Source organism: Eurypyga helias, unplaced genomic scaffold (assembly GCF_000690775.1).
Source record: "Eurypyga helias isolate BGI_N326 unplaced genomic scaffold, ASM69077v1 Scaffold49024, whole genome shotgun sequence".
Classification (NCBI taxonomy): Eukaryota; Metazoa; Chordata; class Aves; order Eurypygiformes; family Eurypygidae; genus Eurypyga; species Eurypyga helias.
The window spans coordinates 1-8,992 of record NW_010246459.1 but is presented as its reverse complement, the minus strand read 5'-3'; the positions used below and the strand labels follow the sequence as shown (position 1 = coordinate 8,992).

General features: G+C 40.4%; 1 long non-coding RNA gene across 1 annotated transcript; it reads right to left on the bottom strand.

Annotated features, from left to right (window-relative positions):
• Nucleotides 1-458: 458 nt before the first annotated feature.
• LOC104508686 lies at nt 459-3,627 on the bottom strand. Its single transcript, XR_727880.1, has 2 exons — nt 3,513-3,627; nt 459-1,792 (listed from the first exon to the last, which is right to left on the bottom strand). It is a non-coding gene; the product is annotated as an uncharacterized LOC104508686 (long non-coding RNA).
• Nucleotides 3,628-8,992: the final 5,365 nt, after the last annotated feature.

Below are 8,992 nucleotides of genomic sequence, written 5' to 3'. Positions count from 1 at the left end.
TAAAAATTTTAGAATTTTTTTAACAAAATTCTAAAAAGAAAAAAATCACAATATTTACAGAGATAACAGAATGGCTTAGCCATGCAAAACAAATTACTTTGGTTTTTTCCCCCATTTTACTTTGGTTTAAATATTGACCAAGATTATAGTTTTTTTTAATTCTTTTTGCCAAATAAACCAGTAACAAATCAAGGTATAGAGGCATATAACAGGATTTCCCTCTACTATTTTATACAGCATAGAGTTTATAGGACATCTTATGTATTTAATCCATGCCAATGCACTACAGGAAGCTTTTATTAAGACATCAGTCACTACTGCCCAGACATTTAACATTTTACAAATTTACAAGTAACAGTGTTTTCTTCCCCCTAAATAATGCAAAAGTGGCAAAATACATTTCCTATCGTCCATCTTTTTCATTTATTTATTTATTTACTTATTTATTCTTTTTTTTATGCCTACCAGTCTATAAAAACTTACTTTTTCCCTGGATATTTGTAAATGGAGACCTGACGTTCTGCTTACTCTACTGTTCCTCTCCATCAAAGCTGCCTGTTACCTTCTTGCAGAAACCAACCTTCCACCTAAGATGAAACTTCTCTCCCTTACGTACAACTTTCTGTTGGCCATTTACCCTGAAGCGTTTTCTTATCAGTACCATTCTAAAAATTCCCTCAAGCATAAAACATGTTTATAAAGTTACAAACTTGAATGTAACTAAAGATACATAAGACATTTCATTGTTACAATTATATGTACTGTTTGATAAATTAGGTACCAGTTAAAAACACTAAAATTATCTCAAGGTGCATTCAATATCTGTAGCATAGTTAACAAAAACACACAAAAAATATATATATTCTATTTTTGTGGAGAAAAAAAAATGCAGCTTTGATATGACCACTTTTTTAAAAAAAATTTCCACTTCTGACTGGTATCTTTTTGAACTGAAGAAAAGGTACAGTACTTTAAGGCAGCGGATAACATAAAGGAATCAAAATCAACCTAGAATTCCAGTTCCTTATGCTAACTCTAACATGAAAGACGGCTGATAACGGATCAGTAACACGCGTGGCTTGCTCTAGAAGACAAGGATTGTTAGCCACCGTCTGTACGTAGGCCAGGAACCTTTCACTCTGTCCCTTGCTCAACACTTAGCCTTCTCCGTGGGAACCCTTTATTCCCTCTCCGGCCGTTCGGCTTTGCGTGGTTTTTTAAATGTTCAATTTTCTTAATAATTTAGTTGATTCTTGTCACAGCTGTCACCCTCCCTCCTTGCTGTGATTTTAAAGAATGAAAAAGGAGTCTGACGTGTTCCTTTAAGACAATCTTACGCTCTAGGTACTTGCTACAAAGCAGAGGCTTCACCGATAGCAACCAGAATTAGACGTGTACCTGCTCAAAGGGCGTCATAAAAACAACTGAAATAAAACCATTACACTATACATCAGATTAACAGCAACTCCCAGAACAAAGCCTTACAGTGTATAAAAATAGCTACGTAAAAAATTTACATAAAGGCAAACAAAAAGAAATCTTCAGTGCAGACATTTACATAAAAAATATTTCAAACAGAACACAACATGGTGACCTATTATCATGGCTGTTGCCAAAATTAGTTTGTGGGGTTTTTTTTTTTTTTTTTTTAGCTTGAGATAACTGTGTCTAAAATCCTTTGAAAACTTGGTAGTATGATCGGTTTAATACTTGAACCATGAATAGCTGTCAATTCTTTGTATATGTTTAAATACAATCCACGTTCATGCTTCAATTGGTCTACATGTATTCTCTGAAAACATGAAAGATAAAGCCAGTTAAACATTTTAAAATATGTCAACCAACATAACTACTCAGTATCTAACCTTAAAATAAACAGCTACATGAACCCTTCTGTCGTGCAATGATGAGAATGCCTTTTCATCATAAGAAAAGCTGTTGCAAAATTGTTCCCGGTAAATCTAGTACACTTTTCTGGTAAGTAATGGATTTATGACCGTTTCATTTATGTAGATCTACTGATCTGAAGAAATAAAATAATTAGAGTAAAAGATTGCAGGGAAGGCACATGATGTACCTGAACTCCCATGTTCAATACATACCCCCAGCTAACGTCAGCTCAATATTGCAAAGCTGCAGAAAGTACCAGGCCCAGGAAAAAATTATACGAACCGAGCCCTAACCAGAAACATTACATGATTTCCCCATAAAACAGCAGTAGAAATGCTGGGTATTTACACTGCAACTTTCTCAAAACCCAAATTTACCTAGATTTCACTCTTAAATCATTAATAGGGCACCATTTTGGTATTCCTAAATTCTCTTTTCCAAACTAGTAAATCAGTGGCATCGCTAGCAAAGTGCTTTGAGCAATGTTTCGTCTCTTTATATACTATATGATCACTCTATATTCAGTGAATTCTGAATATTTAGTGCAAAAATAGTGCCTTGTGTCCTTTAAAAATTTCAGACAACACTAACATTTTGAAATTATTAATGAGGAGAGGCATCTCTATTTAAACTAGAAACTTTATCCAAATTGGAGATGTCATAATTCCACTGTATGCTTTAAACCCTGCTACCTCAAGTAGGTATCCAATGCTGTTTACTGAAGATCACTGAAAATCAGGGCCGCCTACAGCTCCCCGTTTGAGGAACTCCCAACGCAGCACCACTGAAGACGTACGACTCTCATTTGCAGGAACAGATGATGACTGACTCAAGAAGTCTCTATATGGTTAGCTGTTTTCTGCACTCTTGTGCTACCACAGCTTTAGGTTAAGATGGCCTTAGTTGGCCAGAAAAATGGGCTACCCCCCTACTTTGGGTAATAGGAAGAGCGCTGCAGCAGTGGTGTATATATATGTGGACACAGGGTGGTGCTGTTGGAGCTTTGTAGTGCTGCTGTAATTCCTAGCAGAACTGCATCTACCACTTATTTGTATGCAGACCCCAGTTGGGGAACCTTTCATACCCGTTACTAACTTAATATACAGTGCCTCTTCCCAGGCTAAAATCGATAATGGTGTAAGTATGTGACGTCGTGGGTAAAGGAATGGTTTTGTTCTAAGGCAAGTTTCGTGCCTTTTGCAGTGATGCCAAACAAAGCTGACCTGGGAACTGTGGCTTTCGGTAAGGGAAGAAGGTTCCCGTGAACATTTCAAGACATAACTCAAAACCTCCTAAACCATAAACATACTTTTCATAGAAATACGTATATACCACACTGATAAATCATACAAATTTGTATTTTCATTGCCCCAAGTCAAAAAAAGTAAAGCCAAGTGCTACGTTATGTCCTTCCAGGCTTGTGCATGTCTTCAGTAAGCACGTATGCAGGTCTGAGTCCTTTGCTGGCCCCAGGGGCTCGAGTCTGTCTGCCCTAATGCTGCACCACTCAGAATCACTCCGCTCCTCCGAGGGGGGAGTAACAGACTCCAAGCTACCACTGGGATCCCTCAGGAGAAACAGTGGACAAAGAGATGCAGAACACTGCCGTACGAAACGCTTACCTGGAGCGATGACTGACACTTTTTCTCTTAAGTTTCAGATTTATGATTGTTTTCTTCTAGTTTTTTGTTTTCTTCTATATTTCCAAGATCTTTGTCTACGTGTTTTGATGCTGTCCTATAATGGAAACATGAGGTCATTTTTTGCAAGCCTACAGCATTTTGTTCCATCCTCACATTCCTAACACTGTCTCCTCCCCTCTCAGTGAAACACAAAACTCCTACAGTTCTGCTCTGCGCGGAGCAAGAGGCTTGCATATGTCTGTAAAGAGGCCAATAGCACCAGCTCCCCCACCGGCGTAGGTACCGCAGGAAGTATTGCAGTGGGGCTGTGTATGTCTGATTTACTTCTCGAGGAACTCGGAACTACTCTGAGCTAGCAGACATTCAGAAAGGTTAAACCAGTTGTGCCGATCCACGTTTCTTGACAAATTAATTGTGTAGCTTGTTTCAGTAAACAAGACTTTGCTTTAAGGCGTACTAAAACGTTACGAGTGTGGCTAAGATATCTTGATCAACATAGCAATCTTATGTGTACTCGTGGTAATTGTCTTTCAGAGCCTGTGCCAAACGGAAGCTCTTCAAACGTGAAGAAATTAATGAAAATTCTGGCAACATTGGAAAAAACCCACTCTGGCTTCTGGACCTGTGCTAGCTATGACTGACAAGCTTTGGGTGAAGATGAGATTGTGCGAATGCTTGAGGGGGAAAAAAAAAAAAAGAGGTATGCCTCATCTAAAATAGCAGGTCTTCCTTAATGCAAGTAGTGGAGATGAATTAATGAGTTAAGTGCTTAGTTTCGCTTAGCACAATAAACCCACTAAGCCATTCATTTAATGTATGAGAAGCCTCACTGTCTGCCAAGGTGAAAGATTCCTGCAGTGCTGCGATAACATTTTGAAGGCCACAATTTTTAAAATGTAAATGGGCAAATGTGTTTGAGTGGGACAAAGTAAATCCCTTGTGTCAAAGCAGATTATCGTATCCGCATTTGGTCTCCGGGTAATTTGTTTCCCCTACAGAAAAGTAACGTCCCTTGTGACAGATTCATGCATATGCTCACCCCTGCTTCAGGGTAAAGACCCCTCGTGACACTGACTCGCAAAAATACAATGAAGACACAGGTTAGCAAGATCGTGTGACATGTCACGCTGACACCATGCAGGTATGTACCTCCCCAAACCGCTGACCTGGGTTTTTGCTAGCGGAGTGTTTCTGTGCACGTCCTCCATCTGAGCGAAGGCCTCCAGCAGTGACCAAGCACTGCGTGTGCCCTGAGCTGAAGTCACCCTTGACGGTGCCGCTGGGAGAGCGCAGGTTGGTCCGTGTCTCAGAAGAGCTGCTGGCGGGTTGCAAACGCACCCAACCCTCAGCCTCTCCCGGAGCGGGGCTGAAATGCAGCTCTCTGGGCTGGGGAGCAGCATTTGAGGGGCAGTGCCAAGGGGGGCATGGGATTCCGGGCCCAATATCCCTCCGATTGCACCAAATGGGACCGTTCTAAAATATTTTTAAGAGTAGGTTTTTTTCGTGAGTGGCTACAGGTTTTAATGATTCAAAGCTGCCTTTACCTTTTACTACTTTTTACTACTTACTACCCTTTACTACACTGGTTTTACAGTGCCTGTTCTGTTTGTGTGCCTGACAGGAAGGTGTCTGTGTGGAAAAGCTCACTTATTGCAAAGACCTGAACTCCTGCTTATTGCAGGCAAATTTATTTTTTAAAATGCTGAGATTATATCACAAAGTATCTGCCTCTACAGTGGTGAATGTCTACTGTGCAGTAACTTTCTGCTTTCTTTCGGTATTCAAAACCTGTGCACAGAAGGAAAGGATGCGAGATGCAGTGGAGAAGAAAATTTAGTGCTTTGGTAGAGATTGACCTTCTGTGATCTTAACAACCTTTCACAAATCTCTTTAATCCTATTCATAAGAAACAACCCCCCAAACAAGTAAGTTCTTTAAAATGAAAAAAAAAAAAACCCAACAACCCCAAAACCTTTTCTTAAATAATGAATAATTAAAAAAAAATTAAATTAAAAAAGATGTTTGGATTAGGTAGAGGAAAGGATTTGGCTTGTCATGTGGCTAGTGAGTCTTTTCCATAAATGAGTCTTAGGAAATTGGAGGCAGTAAGGAAAGAGATGGATACCTGAAAGAATCTAGACTCGGGCAATTCCCTGAGCTGAAATGAGTTGAGGAAGCAGAATCGTGCACATTTGTCCCCGTGTAACTGCCTACATCTGCTCTGGGAGACAGAAGAGTGGACTGGGCAGACCATGGGCATGGCTCAGTGTGATCCTTTTTTTGGCCTCTCATCAAGAGTTTTACAGTGCCCAAAGCATACTGAATCTCACACAACCTGACACTTAACAGCAGAGGGAACTGTGAGTACCATTGCTGGTCTTTGATTAGGTTAAAATTATTCAGTGACTAAACCTGGGAGATTCTGCAGTGCGATCAGGTTTTGATTTTTAAAGTGTTCTGTTGTAGTTCAGCAAACTGTTCCCCTCACTAAATGTCACCTTTATTTTCCTCAAGCCAAAACGGGTGAAAATGGGAAACTTAAAAGGCAGCACTCTGCCTTTGGAAGAGGCAGGTGATCCAAAACTCTCTTGGAGGATGGCATATACCACTCTCTTGAAATGAGAGCAGCAGTAGTTTTTCATGTCTGACAACCAGACTGATTCAGATTCTCAGCGCCTGAGACTGAAATACAGCAGTGTTCTTTCTTTTCTTGGCCTTTTGTTTGTTTGTTTGCTTGTTCTGTTCTCCAAATATTGATATCTAGGCAGATTTACCACCTCAGCACAAGCAATACTGCTGCCTGTTTTAGTGCTGCCTAAATAGCGTTATTAAGAAACAGAAGAGTAATTTTGGGCTGAGCGGCAGCAGCGTGATCCATGGGCAGTGCTCTGCCAACGGCAGAGGAATAGGCCACCCTGGCACGGCACCAATCCTCAGGGCCTGAGAGACGTGGCCTGGGTTTGTAACAGAGCAGCGGCTCAAGGCATGCTTTCCATCGCTTCCTGAGGTGACCTGAGGCACAGGACAAGTGGTCCTTTGCCAGCTTAACATTCAACAACAGCTGGTCCTTACTTTCTGCGGGCATTAACTCCTTTCAGCTTGCTCCATTTGCAACTCAGGAGCGACTTCCTGATGATACCTGAGCAGCTGCGCAGCACGCTCCGAATGGGCGGAAATATTCCCAAGGATTTGCCAAAAAGGGCAAGACAGCCCACTGTGCCATCTTGCACACCTTATCTACAGCTCCGCAACCAAAGCCCACACCTTAGCCTGCTCTGGCCATGTTATTCTGCACAGGAAGGTATGAAGATGGGTTTACTTCTGTCTCTCAACTGTGGGGGTTTTTTTAAATGAATTTGTAAAACATGGATCATTCTGAGCTCTTGCTAAAATTATGACTCATATTTTACAGTTATCTATGCTTGCTCTTCAGGAAAATAATTATCCTCAGGGAATTCTAATCAAAATCTCTCTGTAAGTAATACCAAAGTGAGATTCTTAGTTTTCTTTGGAGTGTGTGTGTGCTGATGGGCCATTTTTTTTCATGGACTATTTTCAGATACTGTTCATATTGTTTTTAATGAAGCATCTCAATTGGTTTACCTGCTGTAGAGTATACACTACATATAGATCACCCAGAAACTGGTCCTGGGTTGTAATTCCTGATTTCTTTTAATCTCACAAGCCTAGGCCTCACCCTCAACACTGTTTAAGGAAGAAAAGCTGCAGTGCTCTTTGTCATTGCTACCCACGCTTGCGATAATGATGGGTACGGGGTAGTTCTGGGTGCTGAAGCAAGAGCCATGAATTTCATTACAACTTGCATTACTTTTCAAAGGCATATTAGATGCTCAACTGCAGTGTTGTGAAAGATTTTCTAGGAGTTAATGGTATATGTCCCAATCTGGATTATCTGCAACCTCTTTCTGTTATCCTCATCTTGTCTTCCACTTCTTCCAATTATTTTCAAATGTCTAATGTAGGAAAAAAGGCAGGGATATTAGAAAAATATTCCAGTCATCAAGACACAACTGCCCATTTTTTAATCCATGCCACTTTATAGATGATTTGTGACATGAACTGATGCTTTCAGAGATGTTTGTAGCTTTGCCTCTCCTCTGGAAGGGAATTGCACGATAAACAATACAAATACTGAGCCGTGTTGAAAACGTACAGCAAGTTTCCTACATATTTGGCCTGCCACATTTGGATTCATATGCTTATTTCCTACAATGTAGCAGAAAAGCAGAATTGTTATGCTTTAAGTGTTCAGTTTCAGAGATACTGGTAACATTCTTGATTGCTGTGACCAAAAAAGAATTTCAAGAGTTTGGTGTGCTGTGACTATGAACAACCTTAAGATTGCTGCTTGTGCTTCAATATGCCCAGCTGAATTCTCCTTTGCTGCATTTTAAAGCACTTTAACCTTGATCTAGCCTCATGAGATTTGTGCACCTCCAAACCCAAGGAGCAAAAATGGGACAAATTCCTTGCCTAGAGAACAGGGATACAGGGTGATGGGTGCATTGTTTTTTCTTTCTACATCTTTAATTTCTGCTGTACTCTCAGCCGTTTCTGGCAGGGAGAAAATTTCATATATGAAGAATTTACTGAAGATGGGTGTCCTAGAATCACTCAACTGAGGTCTGACACAAAAATGTTAGAAAGATTCTGAAGTGCCGAGTTATGTTCAGTTCAAATCAGATTAAAATATCCGTTTTGGAAAATGAGAAATCTATAGCAAACAACTTCTTGGCCTTCTGCTCAGATGAAGGAGAAACATGGCATGCTGGGGTAGGTGGCCTCAACTCTTTACTCAAGAGGGGGCTGGTTGGAGGATGTGGAATACAGATGAGTGAGTCCCTGATTTACCGGATAATATTCATAGTGAAAAGAATATGTGGCAATAATCAGCTTTGCATCAAGTGGAGCTGAGGCAGTGAATTAACTATATAAAGTGATTTATTGTGAATATATTCCAAGGCTACAAGTATAATTCCTACTTAGAGTGGATGACAAGACAATAGAGGATTATACAAACCACAACACCAATAATGAAAAAAAGTAATGTTTTTCTTGCCTCGGCAGACTTGGAAAGTTCTGTGCTGCTGCCTTCTCAGACTTTCCTTTGACGTCACTTTGGGGATAGAGATTAGGTGAGTTACTGTTTGAGGGTGGGTTCAAAAAATAACTACTAACTGTTAGCCTGTATGGAGATGGTGGGGTTGTGGTGAGCCACAGGCTGTCTCTAAAGGGGTAAGGTGCTATTTGCAAGGTCTACTTTGATACCTAGGCTATAATTCATAATGAAAACTTGGTCAGAATAGGTACTGACACTCTGCTTGCTCTTGCAACTATGGCGTGCAGAAAGCAGGGAGGAAAACAACAGATCAACATATGCTGAGAATAGGAGAATGTCAGTGATGATCTGTCTATTAGAATCACAGAATGGTTTGAGT